General features: G+C 38.5%; 1 long non-coding RNA gene across 1 annotated transcript in view; it reads right to left on the bottom strand.

The window, feature by feature from the left end:
- Positions 1 to 437: 437 nt before the first annotated feature.
- Positions 438 to 23,795, bottom strand: part of LOC105520584 — a 39,300-nt gene continuing 15,942 nt past the window's right edge. The window contains exons 2-3 of the long non-coding RNA XR_001003155.1: positions 21,371 to 21,534; positions 438 to 2,218 (exon numbers count right to left, since the gene is read on the bottom strand). This is a non-coding gene — a long non-coding RNA (uncharacterized LOC105520584). The remainder of the gene's footprint in view (positions 2,219 to 21,370; positions 21,535 to 23,795) is intronic.

Below are 23,795 nucleotides of genomic sequence, written 5' to 3'. Positions count from 1 at the left end.
GGGAGGGGGGAAGGGGGAAGAATTGCATTGGGAGTTATACCTGACGTAAAGGATGAGTTGATGGGTGCTGACGAGTTGATGGGTGCAGCACACCAACATGGCACAAGTATACATATGTAACAAACCTGCACGTTATGCACATGTACCCTAGAACTTAAAGTATAATAATAATAATAAAAAAAAAAGAAGAAAAAAAATAAAAGAAAGTGACAGAGCATCTCTTTCCTTCCCCACTGTATTGTGGGTCCATTGACATTTCCACAGAGAAGTCTTCTTTGAAGTCCCCTTTCTGACAAGGTTTCTCTTCCAATTATTTTCTTCTTCTTCAGCTTTGAATTTATTCTTGTTCATACTTATCTCAGTTGCAATTTTTCATTAATCTACAGGATTATTTGATTAGTGCCTTCCTTGCCAACTGAAGAGTAAATTAGAATAAATCAGGGGCTATATTTATTTTTACTAGGGCTGTCATATTTATCACAGACAAACAAGTAAACACATAAAATAAAAAACTACAGGACACTCAGCTAAATTTGAATTTCAGATAAACATAGAATAATTTTTAGTATAAGAATGCTGTTTATCTAAAATTCAAATTTAACTGGGAATCCTGTATTTTATCCTGCAACATTTTTAGCCACAGTTTACTTTCAGGGCTTATCACAGTATTAAGAACATTGTAAGAGTTCAATTAAAATATCTTGAATGGATGAATGCCAGATTACAGGGAGGAAGGAAAGTATCATAACATTTTAGACAGTTGCAAATACATAAGATTGCATACTAGTATAATTATAATCCATTTCCAAAAACACTTCCTTAAAGTAAGTTTTCAAAAGCCAGGAACAACCCATAGAGCTCATAGATAAAACTTTTACAGAGTAGTAGTCAGTAAAAATGTCATACCACAATTCCACCATCAACATATTTTCAATTCTCCTGATATCTATACAGAAAAGGTAACAAAAATCATATACACATCACATAATTAACTAAAAACCACATTTGAACCAAAAAGACTCTCCTCATTTTTTACAGTGTTGACTGAAATACAGTAGGTGAAACTCACAAAATACGTAGTTGTAAATAGAAACATTCACTAGAGATAAAGGGGTGTAGAAATAGCCAGGAAAACTGGCAAACAACCCTCATAAGATTTTGAGTGTACCTCAGATATTGTTCTTTGTCATCATTATTATAACTGTTTGACCTAATTGCTGTCTATAAATTAAAAAGCGATTATTGTCTTCTCAGCCCCTTTTTATGTTTCTCTTTTCTTTCATTAATTTCAACAAATATTGAATGTCTATTGCATGTAAGACAATGTCTAAAACAAAATAAAAATCTGTGTAAATGTGAAAAAGAAATACGGTACTGACCTAGTCTTCTGTTGTACCACAGTAATGATCAAACGTTTTCATACAAAAGAATTGATGCATATGTTTTATATAAAAATGAATGCATATAGGGCTGGGCGTGGTGGTTCACGCCTGTAATCCCAGCACTTTGGGAGGCCAAAGCAGGTGGACTACGAGTTCAAGAGATCGAGACCATCCTGGCCAACATGGTAAAACCTCGTCTCTACTAAAAATACAAAAAATTAGCTGGGCATAGTGGTGCGTGCCTGCAGTCCCAGCTACTCGGGAGGCTGAGGCAGGAGAATCGCTTGAACCCAGGAGGTGGAGGTTGCCGTGAGCCGAGATCACACCACTGCACTCCAGCCTGGCAACAGAGCGAGACTCCGTCGCAAAAAAAAAAAGAATGCATATAAAAGAGTGCCTGTGTCCTACCCCTGCTGCCTCTGTCCTGTGTAACTCCAAGCAATGATCATTCCTCTTCCCCCTTCCCCTCATTGCTACATCAGGTTGTGCTTGTGTGCAAAATTTGATTGCATCTGATCACTTCCACATCTTCCAATTATGGCAATGGCTTGAGAGCGGGTCCATGACAGAGTCCAGAACCCATCCTATGTGATAGGATGTCAGCATTAACTAATTTCTTCACTCTTCTGTGGCTGACCTCACATGCCTCCCCTTGGGGAGTCTAAATGGCACAACTCTATGTGTGCCACTATGTCAATACATATCAAAGTGTACACACCACTTACATAAACAATTTCCCTTGTAGAAATTCATCTTCAGAATGTAGTGAAGAATGTTCATAAGCATCTGGTTATAAGGACTGCCATCCTGATAATTCTCTTTTGTCACTTCTGGGCCTGAATTTGGGAAGAGAGACCAAATGAGACACAAACCCATGAAGGGGCAGAGGGAAATGTGGTTGTCAGCACACACACACATACACACATACACACACTCTCTCACACAAACTGAGACATTTATCATGTTGTGTTGTATTTCTCCTAAGACAGCTTGCTGGACTCAAGGAAGACATATTCAACTCACTAGTGTAAATAGCCACAGGAACTGTGCACGTAACTGTGCCCTTCAGCAGTGCACAGACTCTGAAAAGATGCCATCCACACAGTGTACATAATACAAAATATCAGGACAGTCTGAATAACATGAGGTTGTGAAAATTGATTATGTCACATCCATAGGATGGAATTCCAGAAGGCAACGAAAACGAGTTATAATGAAAGTAATGATGAGACATGACTTCTTGTGCACCAAATTAATGATTCTCATTATTTCTAATGTGTGGAGAAACAGGTACTTTCACACTGTGATACAGGTCATATAAATTAGTAATAGTATTTTGAATTCATTATTAATATAAAATGTTACAGTTCAAAGGGCTTTAAAATGACTCAGGAACTTATTATAAATAAATGCTTACAAACATATTTGCATATACATGAGCATGGCATTAAGTACATTATTTTTGGTCATAGAAATGGTAAGGGAACTAAATTTTCATTGCTGTAATACTAGTGAAATAAATTTGAGGGCATCCACACAATGAAATACACAGTCCAAAAAAAAAAAAAGTGAGATTTTGTGTTTAAGTATTTTAAAGTATACTTCCATGCAAAAATGGTTATAATAAGGGCAAACTTGGGTTACGAAGATGATAAAAGATCGGCATTCATTTTAGCTTACCCAGTTCTCCAGCTATTTATCCATATGTCTCAAAGCATTGAAAAAATATATTTATTATTCTGACATAGTTTTCTCTTCCACATAGTAAAAGGCTCCATTTTTTAAATGGAGGCCGTCAGTATTCCTACACACTGGGAATGCCCAATGTTCCACTCAGACTTCTAGAAAATTCTGTAGGGCGGGTTTGGGCCACAACTCCTCCCTCCCACTTTCCTACTGTGATGTCCAAGCTGCAGTTCAGGCTTCAGTCACGAGGGGGCACTATCATACCACCACTGTCAAACTTCTCCACAGCCGTGTTTACATGGAGCAAAAAAAATTCCTCACTTAAAACCTAGCGTATGAATTAACATACAGAATGGCTCTAATTCTGTCAGAATAAAATTGGTAAGTGTAAAAGATGACAGTAAAATCCTCTACTCTGCGGCATCCATAAGATGAAACATGAGATACCTCTAGTGCACACTGGCAGCCCATGGCAGGCAGAATTATTGTAATTTGGTGTGTTTTTGAAAGTTTAGCGACTATGTACATTGCATTTTATGTGAATTATCTGTTCATATCTTTTGATGATTTCTCTCCTCATTATTAAGACCTTTTCCATATCGAGGATATTATGTATTAACCATTCTAAATCCTAAATAAATACAGATAGCAAATAAACATATGAACTAGTGAAAGACTATACAATTTCTGTGTTTAAAAGCAATACAACAGAATTGAACACAAATGAGCAATCATATCAATAACAGCAAATTGGCTTAACTCATCTATTAAAAGAAAAGTATTTCAGATTGCCTATTGAAGCAAAATCCAAAGCTATGCTTTTCCCAGTGATACACGTAAAACAAATGTATTCATATAGGTTAAAAATGTAAGGATAAATATACACTAGGCAGTTGACAACATAAAGAAAGTAAGGGTTACAATCTTGATAATTAAGAGAAAAAAACTGAGACCAAAATGGATTTAAAGAGACAAAAAACCACAGTTGATAAAGCCAAAGGCTACAATTCACAAGGAAGATGGGAGCTATTAATACTTACATATGCAGTCATGTGGTAAAAATATTGATAGAACAAAAACTACAGTAGTGCAAAGAGAAGTAGGAAGAAGCACACCATTTAATAATAGATGATTCTACCACATTTCCTGTTATCCAAAAACGTTCAGGTGGAGAAAAATTTAGTAACTGTAGAGAAGACTTAAGCAACATAATTCCAAGGGTAGATCTTACAGATACACTTATTCTAAACTGTGAAGCCTAATATTAGGTAACACACCTACTTTTCATATAAACATGGATCATTCATGAAAATTGATTCTATCTGAGGCTGTTAAACAAAACTTGCGCCCAAATGGAAATAGATTAAAATTGCAGAATTTGGTGCATATAATCATAATGAAAACAGAGCATGTATGAATTTAGCTAGAGTAGCTATCAGAGACTATTTTAAAGCATTAAATACCGATATCAATAAAAATGAAAATAAATGAGTTAAGCATTGAATTCAGAAAGCCTGATAAAGAACCACAATGTAAACTAAAAGAATGCAGACGAAAAGAATACTTAATGGTAAAATTAGAAGTGAATGTAAAGAAATAACATCTCAGCAGAGTTGGGATGAGAAGGAAGCAAACATTGGTGCTGTGAATAATGTGTCAAAAACTGTGCTGGGATCTGGAGGAGAGTTTCCCCTTGAATTCTTCACAATGCTCTCTTGAGTATAAGGATCAAGTTTGTGTGTGTGTGTGTACATAGAGACATACGATGTTAAATTAGCTAGTTGGAGGACAAGAACACCTATAGTATTAATGTGTGTGTGTGGTTGTATGAAGACAAATATGCAAAAAAATATATCTTTTGTCTAGGGATGTTCTCATATATAGTAAAGTAATAAAAAAAATGTGGAGTAAATACTGCATTCTGGATATTGATTATCTCTAGGAGGGAAGAAAGGGCCATGGAGGAGTAAAGTTTTTCTTAATCTGGATTAATTTTATAGTTATCTATACACTTTATCTGAAATATTTCATAAGTAGCAGAGGTTTTAGGGGATATAGTGTTTTTTTCATAAGTCTAATCCATACTCAGCAAAGGCTTAATATTGAGCCAAGTGGAGAAGTTAAAAATATCAGTCCCATCATAGACTGGGCGCAGTGGCTCACGCCTGTAATTCCAGCACTTAGGGAGGCCGAGGCAGGTGGATCACTTGAAGCCAGGAGTTCGAGACCACCAGCCTGGCCAATACAGCAATCCCATCTGTACTAAAAATACAAAAAAAAAAAAAAATTAGCTGAGTGGTCAATATGTTACATATATGCCATTTCCAATTAGATGCATTGTTTAAGAACTGAGGCTGGATCAATGGGTAAAGGGTTCATTGGGAAGCAAATTTGGGGCAAGGCATGGTGGCTCCTGCCTGTGATCACAGAACTTTGGGAGGCCAAGGTGGGAGGATTCCTAGACGTTGGGAGTTCAAGATGAGCCTGAACAACATAGTGAGATCCCATCTCTACAAAAAAAATTTTTTTAATTAGGCAGGAGTCGTGGCACATGGCTGTAGTCCCAGCTACTCAGGATGTCAGGTGTCTCACACCTGTAATCCCAGCTACTTGGGAGGCTAAGGCAGGAGAATCGACTGAACCCGGGAGGCAGAAGCTGCTGTGACCCAAGATCACATCACTGCACTCTAGCCTGCGTGACACGGCAAGACTCTGTGTCAAAAAAAAAAAAAAAAAAAAATCAATCCCATCATGGTAGAAATTAACATTGGGCTATGTTCTTTGGGATTTTTTTTTGTGTATACATGTATGCACATGAACTGTACATGCACTACATATGCAACTCATATAATAATTAATATACCATATATATAGTTTAGTACCCTGTCTTTTTTGTTATTTTAGTTTTCCTTTTACCTTAAGTACTAACATGTGGATGAGGCATTCTGGTTAAATTACAAGGTAAAAGACATGATACAACTTTGCTTTTTTTTGAAGGTTCTTGCTCTGTCACCCAGGCTGTAGTACAGTGGTGTGATCACAGCTCACTGTAGACTTGACCTCCTGGGCCCAAGCAGTCCTCCCACCTCAGCATCCTAAGTAGCTGGGACTACAGCCATGTGCCACCATTCCTGCCTAATTTTTAATTTTTTTTGTAGAGATGGGATCTCACTAGGTTGCTCAGGCTCATCTTGAACTCCCGGGCTCAAGGAATCTTCCCACCTTGACCTCCTAAAGTTCTGTAATCAGAGGCAGGAACCACCATGCCTTGCCCCAAATTTGCTTCCCAATGAACCCATTACCAGTTGATCCAGCCTCAATTCTTAAACAATGCATCTGATTGGAAATGGTATACATGTAACATATTGAATAATATTATTGGGTCTGCTCCTGAGATTTCTATAGACTTCCTTTAATCTATATATCAAACACTCTGTCCAACAGTTATTTCATTATAGGTTCATGAAACATAATACCTGGCCATGTATTCCTACTCCTATTATTCACCCTTTTGATAGGTGAAATGAATAATAATAATAAAATATGCCAACAATTATAGGGTATATAGTATTAATAGATAAATTGCTTACTATAGATCATACAACCAAAAAGTGATGGTTCCCAGGATCAAATTCAGAAACTTCTCGCCCCAAAGCCCACACCTCTAATCACTGTTTCTACACTGAGTGCTCCTCTGTGTTTGGGCTGAGGCCAACAAAGGGAAGGGACTTTCTCAAAGACCTGTGGTCAGTTGAGGGGTTTTGCAGCCAGGGCACAAGGTTAATGATTCTCATCTTCAGTCCAGCTGGCCCATTAATATTCCTGGCTCTTCTGTACTATTTCTTCTTGGGGCCCAATAAGAATTCCAGAGGGATCATGGTGGATGGGAGGCAAGACTAGATTGCAGCTCCCACGCGGACAGGCAGAGCAGTGTATGGGGACTTGCATCGTGTACTTTTGCTCCAGAACTACTGCAGAAATAAACCAGGAAAGCTGAGAGAACCCACAGACCTTCTGAAAGAAGGAGGTTTTTCCTGCGGGACCCAGGAGACACTCCACATACTGTGAGTGCCCAAGCTGTGGAAGTGGAAAAGGGGGATCATCTACCCCTGAACACACACCCTCACTGGGGAACCTGAACGTCTAGATCATGGAAGAAGATTCTGACCTCACCTGGAGCTGAGTCAATTCAGAGAGCCTAGCGAAATACAGGGGTAGAGAAAGCAGGAGGAAAAACCCTGTGGGCTCCCTGGGTCCCCTAGGAAGCCATTTCTGCCTTGTCTCACAGAAGTCCTTGGGGAGGGCTACCAGAGCTACTGGGGAAAGACCACAGGGAGAAGGAAACCTCCAGTTGAACTTTGTAACAATTCCAACTGAATGTGAAGTCTCCTGGCCAGAATTCAGGGGAGGGCATGAATCTGGTGTGCAGACGCCACAGGCAGGGAAGCAACTAGTAGCCTGGGGCAAGTTCTCAGCCCTGCTCACCCACTGCCTGGAAACACACTCGGTGCTGCTGGGGGGACTATGGTGGGAGTGAGACCAGCCTCTTGGGTTGCATGGGAGCTGGGTGAGGCCTGTGACTGTCAGCTTTCCCCTACTTCCCTGACAACCTGCATGACACAGCAGAGGCAGCCATAATCCTCCTGGGAATTTAACTCCATTGACCTAGGAACCACATTCCCATCCCCCACAGCAGCTGCAGCAAGACCTGCCCAAGGAGAGTCTGAGCTCAGACATGCCTAGCCCTGCCCCCACTTGATGGTCTTTCCCTACCCACACTGGTAGCTGAAGACAAAGGGCATATATTCTTGGGAGTTCTAGGGACCCACCCACCACCTGATCCTCCCTATACTACCACAGCTGATGCTCTCTTCAAAGCGCCACCTCCTGGCAGAAGGCCAACCAGCAAAAAATATTGCAATAAACAACCAAAACCAAGGACCCTCACAGAATCCATTTTTAGCCCCCTGCCACCTCTACTGGAGCAGGTGCTGGTATCCACAGCTGAGAGACCTGCAGATGGTTCACATCACAGGACTCTGTGCAGACAACCCCCAGTTCCAGCCTGAGCCTGGTAGACCTGCTAGGTGGCTAGATGCAGAAGAGAGATAACAATCACTACAGCTCAGCTCTCAGGAAGCCATATCCCTAGGAAAAGGCGGAGAGTACTACATCAAGAGAACACTCCATGGGACGAAAGAATCTGAACAGCAGCCTTGAGCCCTAGACCTTCCCTCTGACAGAGCCTACCTAAATGAGAAGGAACCAGAAAAACAATTCTAGTAATATGACAAAATAAGGTTCTTTAACAACCCCCAAAAATCACACTAGCTCACCAGCAATGGATCCATACCAAGAAGAAATCCCTGATTTACCTGAAAAAGAATTCAGAAGGTCAGTTATTAAGCTAATCAAAGAGGCACCAGAGAAAGGTGAAGTCCAATTTAAGGAAATAAAAAAAGTGATACAAGAAACGAGGGGAGAAATCTTCAGTGAAACAGCATAAATAAAAAACAAACAAAAGGAAATTATTTCAAGAAATAATAGACGCACTTACAGAAATGCAAAATGCTCTGAAAATTCTCAGTAATAGAATCGAACAAGCAGAAGAAAGAACTTCAGAATGCAAAGACAAGGTTGTCAAATTAACTCAATCCAACAAAAACAAAGAAAAAATAATAAAAAAATGAACAAAGTCTCCAAGAAGTCTAGGATTATGTTAAACGACTAAATCTAAGAATAATCCATGTTCCTGAGGAAGAAGAGAAACCTAAAAGTTTGGAAAACATATTTGGGGGAATAATTGAGGAAAACTTCCCAAGTCTTGCTAGACTTAGACATCCAAATATAAGAAGCTCAAATAACACCTAGGAAATTCATTGCAAAAAGATCATCGCCTAGGCACATTGGCCTCATGTCACCTAAAGTTAAGATGAAGGAAAGACTCTTAAGAGCTGTGAGGCAAAAGCGTCAGGTAACCTATAAAGGAAAACCTATCATATTAACAGCAGATTTCTCAGCAGAAACCCTACAAGCTAGAAGGGATTAGGGTCCTATCTTCAGTCTCCTTAAACAAAACAATTATCAGCCAAGAATTTTGTATCTGGTGAAACTAAGCTTCATAAATGAAAGAAAGATACAGTCTTTTTCAGATGAACAAATGCTGAGGGAATTTGACACTACCAAGCCAGCACTACAAGAAATACTAAAAGGAACTCTCAATCTTGAAACAAATCCTGGAAACACATCAAAACAGAACCTCTTTAAAGCATAAATCTCACAGGACCTATAAAACAAAAATACAATTTAAAAAAACACAAGGTATACAGGAAAAAAATAGCATGATGAATGGAATAGTACCTCACATCTCAATACTAATCTTGAATATAAATGGCCTAACTGTTTCACTTAAAAGATACAGAATTGCAGAATGGGTAAGAATTCACCAACCAACAATCTGCTGCCTTCAAGAGACCAACCTAACACATAAGGACTCACATAAACTTAAAGTAAAGGGGTGGAAAAAGACATTCCATGCAACTGGACACCAAAAGTGAGCAGGGGTAGCTATTCTTATATCAGACAACAACAACAAAAAAACTCTAAAGTAACAGCAGTTACAAAAGACAAAGAGGGACAATATGTAACTATAAAAGGCCTTGCCCAACAGAGAACTATCACAATCCTAAGGATATATGCGCCTAACACCGGAGCTCCCAAATTTATAAAACAATTACTACTACACCTAAGAAATGAGATAGACAGCAACACAATAATAGTGGGGGACTTCAATACTCCATTGATAGCATTAGACAGGTCATCAAGACAGAAAGTCAACAAACAATGGATTGAAACTATACCCGAGAACAAATGAATTTAACACATATTTACAGAACATTCCATTTAACAACCACAGAATATACATTCTATTTAACAGGGAATTTGAAACTACCAAGCCAGCACTACAAGAAATGCTAAAAGGAGCTCTAAATTTTGAAACAAATCCTGGAAACACATCAAAACGAACCTCTTTAAAGCATAAATCTCACAGGACCTACAAAACAAAAATACAATTTAAAAAAACAAAAGGTAGATCAAGATAAACTCCAAGATAGACCATATGATAGGCCACAAAACGAGTCTCAATAAATTTAAGAAAAGTGAAATTATATCAAGCACTCTCTCAGACCACAGTGGAATAAAGCTGAAAATCAACTCCAAAAGAAACCTTCAAAACCAGCAAATACATGGAAATTAAATAACCTGCTCCCAAATGATCATTGGGTCAAAAACGAAATCAAGATGGAAATTTAAAAATTCTTCAAACTGAACAACAATAGTGACAGCTTATCAAAACCTCTGGGATACAGCAGAGGTGATGCTAAGAGTAAAGTTCATAGCCCTAAACACCTATGTCAAAAAGTCTAAAAGAGCACAAACAGACAATCTAAGGTCACGCCTCCAGGAATCAGAGAAACAAGAACAAATCAACCTCAAACTCAGCAGAAGAAAGGAAACAACCAAGATCAGTGCAGAACTAAATAAAATTAAAACTAAGAAAAACAATACAAAAGATAAATGAAACAGAAAGCTGGTTCTTTGAAAAGATAGATAAAATTGATAGACCATTAGCAAGATTAACCAAGAAAAGAAGAGAGAAAACCCAAATAAGCTCAATTAGAAACAAAACAGGAGATATTACAACTGACACTACAGAAATATAAAAGATAATTGAAGGCTAATATGAACACCTTTACAGAAATAAACTAGATAACCAAGGGGAGATGGATAAATTCCTGGAAATATACAACCCTCCTAGATTAAACCAGGAAGATATAGAATCTCTGAATAGACCAGTAACAAGCAGCGAGATTGAAACTGTAATTTAAAAATTGACAACAAAAAAAGTCCAGGACCAGATGGATTCATAGCTGAATTCTATCAGACATTCAAAGAAGAATTGGTACCAATCCTATTGACACTATTCTAAAAAACAGAGAAAGAGGGAATCCTCCCTAAACCATTCTGTAAAGCCAGTATCACCTTAATAGCAAAACCAGGGAAAGACATAACAAAAAAGAAAACTACAGACAAATATCCCTAATGAACACAGATGTAAAAATCCTTGGCCAGGCGTGATGGCTCATGCCTGTGATCCCAGCACTTTGGGAGGCCAAGGCAGGTGGATCACTTGAGGTCAGGTGTTTGAGACCAGCCTGGCGTACGTGGTGAAACCCCGTCTCTACTAAAAATACAAAAAGTAGCCAGGTGTGGTGGCACGCACTTGTAATCCCAGCTACTTGGGAGGCTGATATGGGATTGCTTGAACCTGGGAGGTGGCAGAGGCTGGAGTGAGCCGAGATCACACCACTGCATTCTAGCCTGGGCAACAGAGTGAGACTCCATCTCAAAAAAAAAAAAAGAAAAGAAAAAAAATCATCACCAAAATACTAGTGAACTGAATCCAACAACATATCAAAAAGAAAATCCACCATGATCAAGTAGGTTTCATACCAGGGATGCAGGGATGAAGTTTAACATACACAAGTCATAAATGTGATATACCACATAAACAAATTTAAAAACAAAAATCACATGACCATCTCAATAGACACAGAAAAAGCATTTGACAAAATCCAACATCCCTTTATGATTAAAAATCTCAGAAAAACTGGCATATAAGGGACATAACTCAATGTCATAATAACAATCTATGACAAACCCACAGCCAACATAATACTGAATGGGGAAAAGTTGAAAGCATTCCCTCTGAGACTGTCCACTCTCACCACTCCTATTCAACACAGTAGTAGAAGTCCTAACCAGAGAAATCAGACAAGAGACAGAAATAAAGGGGATCCACATTGGTAAAGAGGAAGTTAAACTGTCGCTGTTTGCTGATATGATTGTATACCTAGAAAACTCTGAAGACTCCTCCAAAAAGCTCCTAGGACTGATAAACTAATTTAGCAAAGTTTCCAGATACAAAATTAATATACAGAAATCAGTAGCTCTCCTATACACCAACAGCAACCAAGCTGAGAATCAAATCAAGAACTCAACTCCTTTTTACAATAGCTGCAAAAAAATAAAATAAAATACTTAGGAATACACCTAATCAAGGAGGTAAAAGACGTCTACAAAGAAAACTACAGAACACTGCTGAAAGAAATCATAGATGACACAAACAAATGGATACACATCCTATGCTCATGGATGAGTACAATCAATATTGTGAAAATGACCATACTGCCAAAAGCAATCTACAAATTCAATGCAATTCCCATCAAAATACCACCATCATTCTTCACAGAACTAGCGAAAACAATGCTAAAATTAACATGGAACCAAAAAAGAGCCTGTATAGCCAAAGCAAGACTAGGCAAAAAGAACAAATCTGGAGGCATCACATTACCTTATTTCAAACTATACTATAAGGCCATAGTCACCAAAACAGCATGGTACTGGTATAAAAATAGGTACATAGACTAATATAACAGAATAGAGAACCCAGAAACAAAGCCAAATACTTAGAGCCAACTGATCTTCGACAAAGCAAACAAAAACATCAAGTAGGGAAAGGACACCCTATTCAACAAATGGTGGTGGGATAATTGGCAAGCCACATGTAGAACGATGAAACTGGATCCTCATCTCTCATCTTATAAAAAATCAACTAGAGATGGATCAAGAACTTAAATCTAAGACCTGAAACCATAAAAATTCTAGAAGATAACATCAGAAAAACCATTCTAGGTATTGGCTTAGGCAAGGATTTCATGATAAGAAACCAAAAGCAAATGCAATGAAAACAAAGATAAATTGCTGGGACTTAATTAAACTAAAGAGCTTTTGCATGGCAAAAGGAACAGTCAGCAGAGTAAACAGACAACTCACAGAGTGGGAGAAAATCTTCACAATCCATACATCTGATAAAGGACTAATATCCACAGCTTACAACAAACTCAAACAAATAAACAAGAAAAAAAACAAAAACAAATCCATCAAAAAGTGGGCCAAGGACATGAATAGACAATACTCAAAAGAAGATATACAAATGGCCAACAAACATGAAGAAAAGCTCAACATCACTAATCATCAGGGAAATACAAATAAAAACCACAATGGAATATCACCATACTCCTGCAAGAATAGCCATAATCAAAAAATTAAAAAAAAAATAGATGTTGGTACAGACGCAGTGAAAAGGAAACCCTTCTACACTGCTGGTAGGAATGTAAAGTAGTACAACCACTATGGAAAACAGTGTGGAGATTCCTTAAAGAACCAAAAGTAGAACTACCATTTGATCCAGCAATCCCACTACTGGGTATCCACCCAGAGAAAAAGAAGTCATTATACAAAAAAGATACTTGTGCCCACATATTTATAGCAGCACAATTTGCAATTGCAAAAATGTGGAACCAACCCAAATGCCCATCAATCAATGAGTAGACAAGGAAACTGTGGTATATATCTATATATGTGATGGAATACTACTCAGCCATAAAAGGGAATGAATTAATGGCATTTCCAGCAACCTGTATGGGATTGGAGATTATTATTGTTAGTGAAGTAACTCAGGAATGTAAAACCAAACATCGTATGTTCTCACTCATAAGTGACAGCTAAGATAGGAGGATGCAAAGAATGACACAATGGAATTTGGGGACTCGGGGGAAAGGGTAGGAAGGAAGTGAGGGATGAAAGTCTACAGGTTGGGTTCAGTGTATACTGCTCAGGTGATAGGTGCACCAAAATCTCACAAAATACCACTAAAGAACTTACTCATGTAACCAAATACCACCTGTTCCCCAAAAACGTGGAAATTTTTAAAAAAAGTAAATAACTAGTATTGTACAAATACAAAAAAAATGAAAAGGAAAATAAAATAAAATAACAAAAATGAAAGAAATTCCTTTACCCATGTCACCCTAGAAAGAAAGTAAGAAACCAAAAATCATGTGGAATAAAAAGAATGAAAAGACCTCAGGTCACTTTCTGCGGCTACATTTCCAGATACACTCTGTTTCAAATCTTCTATTTTATTACACGTAGGTATTTTATCTTGGTACCAGCAATCTTTCTTCTAAGAATCTATCCCAAAAACACAATGAAAAAAGACCAAATGGCATAAACACAAGGCCATTACTGGCAGAACCAATCATAACAGCAGGAGACTAGAAATAAAACAAATGTCCACCAATAAGGGATTTATTGAATAATCTAAGGTACATCTATATCCTAGAATACTATGTAGCAATAAAAAGCAAGGACTCCTTCTCTATACTGCTATGTATTGATCTCTAGAATATATTCTTAAGTGGAAAAAATGAGGTGCAGAAATATGTTTGAGCCGTTGCTGTTTATTATGGGAGACATTAGCCACACATGGCTATTTAAATTTAGGTTGATTAAATTTAGATGAAATTAATAATTCAGTTCTTCAATCACAATCACCACATTTTGAGTGTTCAACAACCACAGGAACCTAGTGGCTACTGTGGTGAACAGTGTAGCCATAGACTCTTTTTATCTCTGCAGAAATCGTATTGGACTCCACTGAGGTAGAGTAGCCTACTTTTAAACCATAAAATAGGAGAAAATAATGTATTTGCTTATAATTTTAAAATTAGAAGGGCAAAACAAACATTGATAAAAATGATTATGCATAAAGGGATAGAAGAGCAGCCCAGGATTAAAGACAATCATGTGTATTATCTCAAAATATAACACATATTTAATGGTTTCAAGCACTGAAAAGGATAAGTAATAATGACCAACCCAACAGTAATGGGCAACTCTAGTACCAAGAATGAGACCTCTAAAACATTTCCCACTAAAAAGAACCAGACTCCCTTGGAAAAATGTCTGACTCCAGGTCTAGGGTAGGAATGGTACCAGAGGAGTCTAGACCAAACTAACATACTCAAAACCATGTCAAGAATAAGCTGAGCTAAAGGAGCTTCCATTCACAAAGATAGAAAAATCTGAACATCAATAAAAATACTGCAATAGGTTAAAACACATCAAATACAGAAACATCTGGAGTTTATGAAAACACTTTAAAATAATAATAGAACAGAACAAAACAAAACAAAATCAACTCATTGCTCCCCTTTGAAGAATCCTAGGAGAACAACCCATTATTTTGAAAAGTAGAAATACAACAAAAGAATTAAACATTCATCTTATTTTCCTATGCATACCATACTAACCTATAGTTGATGAGGGGATGTTTCTTTTATAGAATAATTCAAGCTAATAAATGCCAAAAATAGAATTAGAACATCACCCTGCTACAACTTTTAATGAAATGTGGATTTATACAACAATCTTTAGAGGCTGCAAAATACTTGAGGTATAATGCAGATGGGAATTTTTATAATCAGTAAATCTAACAACTTTTGAACCTAGTGATCAAAGGAGAGACAACTAGATACAATGAGCCTCCTCCTGGTATAATGCTATAGGAATAAACACCACCACATATTAGGTACTTCTGCCAAGAAATCTGAATTGGATCAAGACTCTAAATCTAATACAAATTTAAAGGAAAAGAAGTTGCCAGTGGAATATAATAAACAACACAATAAGGATATAAGTCAGCAAAATCCACAAAGCAAACTCCACAGGGCAAAATATCTTAAGCAAATAAATTGGAATGTGTGATGGTTAATTTTATGTGTCAACTTGACCGAGCAACAAAGGTCCCAGATGTTTTGTCAAACATTATTCTGGGCTGGGCACGGTGGCTCATGCCTGTAATCCCAGTACTTTGAAAGGCCGAGGTAGGCAGGTCACTTAAGGCCAGGAGTTCAAGACCAGCCGGGCCAACAGCAAAACCCTGTCTCTACTAAAAACACAAAAATTATCCAGGTGTGGTGGCACACGCCTGTAATCCCAGCTACTGAGGTGGCTGAGGCAGGAGAATTGCTTGAACCTGGGAGGTGGAGGCTGCAGTGAGCTGAGATGGTGCCACTGCACTCTAGCCTGGGCAACAGAGTGAGATCTTGTCTTAAAAAAAAAAAAAAAAGTTATTCTTGGTGTGTCTTTGATGGTGTATCTCTGGATGAGATTAACATTCAGATGGGCGAACTGAGTAAAGCAGTTTGCCTTCTCTAATGTGCATAGGCCTCGTCCAATCAATTGAAGATGTGAACAGAACAAAAAGGCTGACCAGGAAGAATTTCTCTGCCTCATTTCCTGAACTGAAACATTGGTCTTTTCCTGCCTTTGGACATGAATTCAAATCACCTTTTCTTGTGTTTCTAGCCAGTAGCCTTTTGGCCTGGAATTTACCACATTAACTCTCCTGATTCTCAGACCTTCAGTTTTGAATAGGAACTATACCATAGGCTCTCCTGGAAATCAAGTTTGCCTACTGCAGATGTTGACAAATCTCAGCCTTCATAATTACATGAGCCAATTACTTATAATAAATCTTTATCACTATGGCTCAACTTATAATTTTTCAACACTATGGTGGTACAAAAGTGATACGCATCCAGTAGAAACTGTGCTTTGAGTACTCATACAACTGTTTTTCACTTTCTGTATAGTATTCAATAAATTACACAAGACATTCAATATTTTATTATAAAATAGACTTTGTACTGAATGATTTTGCCCAGGTGTAGGCTAATGTAAGAGTTCTGAGTGTGTTTAAGGCAAATTAGGTTAAGCTGTGATGTTCAGTAGGTTAGGTGTATTAAGTGCATTTTTGACTTATGATATTTTCAACTTAGGATAGGTTTATTGGAATGTAACTCCGTAATAAGGACCCTCTGTGTGTATATGTGTGTGTGTGTGTACATATGTGTGTGTGTTTGTGTGTGTGTGTACACATACAGGCATATCTCATTTTACTGTACTTTGCTTTATTGCACTTCACAGATATTTCATGTTTTTTTACAAACAGAAGTTTTGTGGCAACCTTGCATCAAGTGTGTCTATTAGCACCATTTTTCCAATAGCATGTGTTCACTTTGTGTCTCTGTCATATTTTGGTAATACTCACAATATTTCAAACTTTTTCATTATTATTGTAATAGCTGTTGTGGTGATCTTTGAACAGTGGTCCTTGATGTTACTGTTGTAATTGTTTTGGGGCAGGCACTACAAACCACACCCATCTAAGATGACTAACTTAATTGATACATGTATGTGCTCTGACTGCTTCACTGACTGGCTGTTTCTTGGTCTCTCTCCCTGTCCTCAGGCCTCCCTATCCCCTGAGACACAACAATATTGCAATTAGGCTATTATATTAACCCTACAATGGCTTTGAATGTTCAGGTGAAAGGACGAGTCCCATGTCTATCACTTTAAATCAAAAGCTAGCAATGATTACACTGAGTGAGCAAGGCATGTCAAAAGTCGAGACAGGCCAAAAGCTAGGCCTCTTGCACCAAACAGCCAGGTTGTGAACACAAAGTAAATGTTTTTCAAGGTGATTAAAAGTTCTCCTCTAGTGAACACATGAATGAAAAGAATGCAAAACAGCCTTATTGCTGATAAGGAGAAAGTTTTAGTGACCTGGATAGAAGATCAAATCAGCCACAACATTTCCTTAAGCCAAAGCCTAATCCAGAGCAAGGCTCTAACTCTATTCAATTCTATGAAGGCTAAGAAACATGAGGAAGCAGCAGAAGAAAAGTGTAGCCAGAAGAAAAGTTGGAGCTAGCAAAGGTTGGCTCTTGAGGTTTAAGGAAAGAACCCATCTCCACAACATGAAAGTGCAAGGTGAAGTAGCATGTGCTCATGTAGAAGCTACAGCAAATTATCCAGAGACATAGGTAAAATAATTGATGAGGGTTGCTATACTAAACAAAGTATTTTCAATGTAGAGAAAACAGTTTTATAGTGGAAGAAGACGCCATGTACAACTTTCATAGCTAGAAAGTAGAAAACAATGCCTGGCTTCAAGGCTTCAAGGACAGACTGACTCTTTTTTTTAGGGGCTAATAAAGCTGGTGACTTAAAATTGAAGTCAATGTTCTGAATATCCTAGGGCCCTTAAAAATTATGCTAAATATACTCTGCTTGCGTTCTAGAAATAAAACAACAAGCCTAAATGACAGCACCCCTGTTTACAGCATGGTTTACTGAATACTTTAAGCCCACTATTGAGGCCTACTGCTCAGTGATTCCTCTGGTGGACCCAGGCAAAGTAAATGGAAAAATCTTCTAGAAAGAATTCATCATTTTACATGACTTTGTGAACATTGTGATTCAGAGGAAGAGGTCAAAATATCAACATTAAAAAGAATTTGGAAGAAGTTGATTCCAATCCTCATGGATGACTTTGAGGGGTTCAAGACCTCAGTGGAAGAATAACTGTAGATGTGATGGAAACAGCAAGAGATCTAGAATTAAAGTGGAGCCTAAAGATGTGATGGAATTGCTGCAATCTCATGATCAAACTTGAACAGATAAGGAGTTTTTTCTTCTGGATGAGTAAAGAAAGTGGTTGTGGCCGGGCGCGGTGGCTCAAGCCTGTAATCCCAGCACTTTGGGAGGCCGAGACGGGCGGATCAAGAGGTCAGGAGATCGAGACCATCCTGGCTAATACGGTGAAACCCCGTCTCTACTAAAAAAATACAAAAAACTAGCCGGGCGAGGTGGCTGGCGCCTGTAGTCCCAGCTACTTGGGAGGCTGAGGCAGGAGAATGGCGTAAACCCGGGGGGCGGAGCTTGCAGTGAGCTGAGATCCAGCCACTGCACTCCAGCCTGGGCGACAGAGCGAGACTCCGTCTCAAAAAAAAAAAAAAAAAAAAAAGTGGTTGCTTGAGATGGAATCTACTTCTGGTGAATATGCAGTGAACATCATTCAAATGACAACAAAAGGTTTAGAATATTACATAAACTTGATAAAGCAGTGGCAGGGTTTGAGAAGATTGACTTTAATTTTGAAATAACTTCAACTCTGGGTAAAATGCTATCAAATAGTATCACATGCTTATGGAAAAATCTTTTGTGAAAGGAAGAGTCAATGGATGCAGCAAACTTCATCGTTGTCTTATCTTAAGAAATTATTAGAACTATGCCAACTTTCAGCAACCACCACCCTGATCTGTTAGCCATCAATGGCATCAAGGCCCTCCACCAACAAAAAGATAATGATTCACTGAAGGCTCAGATGATTGTTAGCAGTTTTTAGCAATAAAGTATTTTTAAATTAAGGTAAGTACACTATTTTTATAGACACAATGCTATTGCATATTTAATAGACTACAGTAGTATAAACGTAACTTTTATATGCAGTGGGAAACCACAAAATTCATGTGCCTTGCTTAATATGGTATTTGCTTTATTGCAGTGGTCTACAACTGAACCTGTAATATCTCTGCAATGTCTCTGTGTGTGTGTATATATATAAATATATACACATATATACATACATATATACGAGTGTGTGTATGTGTGTATGTATACATACATATATACACACACATATACATGTATATATACACATATATATATGAGTGGTTCTGTTTTGTTGGAGAACTCTGACTAAGGTAGAAGGTTGAAAAAAAGGATAGACCTTCTTTGAATTAAAAGGGACTTAACACTTTGGAGAAATTACAATTAAAACCAGGAGGAGAACCTCACCAGAACAACAAAAGTGGAAAAGATGGAAAATATCAAGTGTTGGTGAGGATATGGATTAAGTGAAACTCTCACACACTGCTGATGGGAATATAGATTGAAAAAAAAGACGCTGTAAAAACTGCTTGGTGGTATCTATGGAGCCACACACAGACATACCCTATGACTCAGGAGTGCTATTTTTTGGTATACGCCCAAGAGAGATGAAAATATATGTCCATCTATTTGATACAAACAAAAATGTTCATATGATCATTACTCATGATAAGTCAAAAACTGGAAAATACCCAAGTTTTTATAACAGGTAACTATATTGTGAAATATCCAAACAATATAATACTTTACAGCAACGAGAATGAATAATCTACAACTACAAACAGCAATACACGTTAATCTCACACACATTATGTTGACCGAAGGGAGCCAGACACAAGAGAGTGCATGCTGTATGATTCCAGTAATATTTCTTCTAACCTCCTGATAAAGTTTGAGGAAGGAGAATATCAACAACCCATTTCTTTTTCTTTTAAGTTACTTAGTGTCCTCTTATGTTATGTAGCGTAACCTCAGAGAAGCAAAACAAGTTTCTTCTAAGCCCTTTAGAAGTGAACAACTGCATACAAGATCAAAGGCTAATACTATGTCTGTGTGTGAGTGATTCAGACAAGAATCATACATGGATGCTCTCAGTCTGCACAAAATCCCACAGTGGTCAATGAGTCACCATGGTAACCATGCTGGCCAAGGAAAGGTGGAAAAAAAGCAAAGAATAATCACTCTGATCTGGTTCATAAAATGTGCAAAGAATTGAAAGAGACTGACATGACCACATTAACACTCCTTAAGTGTTCCTAACAATAGATACTCATCACAACTTCAGTGATATAAACATATATATATGTGCATGTACATACACTGATATATCCACATGCTCTCTCCCTCTCTCTCACCACCAAAGAACTCATGATTCATCAGGTGAGGAAGAAAAACACAATTCAACTGATTCAATTCTAACCACAAATATAAAATTGGAATTACTATAACTATTCTTTTATAGATTGATCTTTCTAGAGTTGACCTGTAGATTATCTCTAGGCCTTTTCTTCCCTTCTTGAGTTGGATGACTCAGTTTTGTTATGATGGCTGTTCTCCCCAAAATGATCTATGTTTTCAATGGAATCCCAGTCAAAATACTAGCATAAATTGTTTTCTAGAAATTAACAAGCTGATATTAAAATTCATGTGGAGTTCCCTCAATTTTTGTTTTTCTGATTTAAAGTCTTTAAAAAAAATGTAAAATGAGGCTAAAGCTGATAGACTGCAAGGAGAAATATTAATACATGAATCAAACTGCTAGGAACACCTTCTAACCAACTGCATAGTTCAACCCCCAACTGGGAGATACATGGGAATGACTTATACAGTCAGAAAAAAATTTGTATCTATTACAAGTGCATATTAAGATCAAGTTCTTTCTTCAGTGTGGGTAATTCATTGCTTTCAAAGCAGGCATCACTTAGATGGGTATCAAGGGCTACTTCAAAGCATGCAGCTGCTGGTGAAAGGAAATTCCCCCTGCTAACCGTCTTCCCCAGTGATGAGATCAAAGTAGCTTCTTTACTTTTAGGCTATTTTGTGAACCTCACAGGAGCTATTCCACCACATGCTTTTGTTCAGATCTATGAACTCACCATAAGCAGGTGTTATGTCCCACCAGGGATGTAAGTGCTGGTGGTCTCCTAGGATTGTTGCCCTTTAAGTCAGGCGTAGAAGCTTTGGCAGCCATCATGACCCAAATCCTCAGAATCTGCCTCTTTCAGACACCTGATAGGAGCTCAGACATCCACATGAAGAGCTGTACAAGGAGAGAAAGAATCCAGCAATCACTGTGCTTTCTTAGAGCACCATGCTAGGCACTGGGTTAGTGAACAATAACACTTACACAATTGGGCAGTGATCATAACAATTAGAAAGGTCATCAGTGGGTTTCTCACTAGGACCTTTTTCTTCTCCTTTCCTCATCTATCTTCTAACAACAAAATTGAAAAAGAATGAGAAGTGACCTCAACTCACACAGGCATTCCTGATTCTGCAACAACCACAGGGCTATGGGCTTGCATTTGTGTTATTACAATCCTGGTTGCAGCAATCCTGTATGTGAGCATTCTTTTTTTTTTTTTTTTTTTGAGACAGAGTCTTGCTTTGTTGCCCAGGCTGGAGTGCAGTGGCGCGATCTCAGCTCACTGCAAGCTCCACCTCCTGGATTCACACCATTCTCCTGCCTCAGCCTGCTGAGTAGCTGGGACTACAGGCACCCACCACCACGCCTGGCTAATTTTTTTGTATTTTTAGTAGAGACAGGGTTTCACTGTGTTAGCCAGGATGGTCTTGATCTCCTGACCTTGTGATCCTCCCGCCTCGGCCTCCCAAAGTGCTGGGATTACAGGCGTGAGCCACCGGGCCCGGCCGTATGTGAGCATTCTTATCCCCATTTTACAGAGGGGGAAGCTGAGGTCAAAGAGAGTCATTATCAGTCTCATCCTCCCACATCTGGCCTTTACGTGGAAAGTAGCTACAGGACACTCTGGAGCAATACGCAACACTCACTGGTGTGAGAAACAGCCCTATATCTCTCTCATTGATCCCAGGGCAGTTCAGCCCCCACCATGGGGCACCCACACCCTCAGCTGAGTCCCAGACACCTGAAGGTAGGACCTTGCTCTCATAGCCATATTCTTCTAGGTCTTCTGCTCTATTAAAAGATGCAGAAGCCCCATAATAACTTCAGGTTTCCATGGCAACTGTGATGCGTTGACTTGTCCTCTATATCTCACAAGCCTTTGCATAGTTCCTTTGCCTATAGCTGAAAGCAAAATACCTTCACACTTTAGACCACCACCTGCGAAAGCATACTCACTAGAGGAACTAGGCTGGGACCCAGGCAATTGGGGGAACTCTGCCCAGTTTGGTAGAAGAAAGCAGGTCCCTGTGGTCAAAAATTTTATTTGTTTAAAAGTTACAGTAGAGGAGTATCACCAGTATTCAGAGACCCAGGAGGTACCCCAGCGCTCTTGGTGATGAACTAGCCCTCTGAGAGTGAACTTGCAAAACTCACACATCATGCTAAGTGGTTGGTCATCTGTGGCGGAAAACTAGAGACTATCTACAATCATATTTATGATTAAAATGATCTAAATGATCTAAAATACCATAAAATGTCATTTAAGGAATCTCAAATTTATTTCATGGAAGCAGGCCTATAATAATATAATCATTTAGTAGGCAGACATCTAGTCAATTCAATAATACATTGGGTTACCCTGGAAAATTTTTATCTTACATTTTTGATACTTTTTCCATGTGGAGAGACATCCATGAAAAAAAAAAAAACATGTAGCCTCTCTACACACTCACTCACTCCTTCTCTATCAGAGGAATGACTTAACTGATTGGTAACTCTGAAAGGAGAAATCGGTTGTTCAACCCAGGTCCTCTCCCTTCAAACCTCTAAATAGTAAGCTGCCCTTCTGGGCAATCATTCTGCTCTGTCCTCAGGGATGGGTCTTACAACACGCCTACAGCTCTACTCCCCTTTCTGTGCCTCACTGGCTCCTCAACTCTTTCTACGGTCTTGCTTTACAATGCTTTCGTGTTTAAAAAGCCCCCAAAATACCTTCCTGCTCTTAGTCTGAACTCTAAACCAATTAAAAAAAAAATCACAAAAAACTAATAAGCATAATACATTGACCTTATTCCTCATAAAAGTGATATTGGAGAATATGACTTAGATTTACTGTCACATGGGCTTTCTATGAATGAACCCTAGAACTGGAGAGATTAGTCCATCCAGCAGTGCTGCATTGGGACAGTCACAAAGGTCAAGGAGTGCAATGAACAGTTAACTGTGTGCTGTCTCCTGAAGGAGCCCTGACTATGTGTACCCAAGGAAAGTAATCTCCTTGCCAAGGGCTATCCCTGTAGCAGGAGAAAGTATCTCAGGACACCTTCTTTGAAAAACAGTTCACAAGGGGCGGAGCAAGATGGCCGAATAGGAACAGCGGCAGTCTCCAACTCCCAGCGCGAAGGACACAGAAGACCGGTGATTTCTGCATTTTG

Source organism: Colobus angolensis, unplaced genomic scaffold (genome assembly GCF_000951035.1).
Source record: "Colobus angolensis palliatus isolate OR3802 unplaced genomic scaffold, Cang.pa_1.0 Scaffold382, whole genome shotgun sequence".
Lineage (NCBI taxonomy): Eukaryota > Metazoa > Chordata > Mammalia > Primates > Cercopithecidae > Colobus > Colobus angolensis.
Note: the sequence above shows the minus strand (reverse complement) of the source record. Positions and strands in the feature narration are given on the sequence as shown.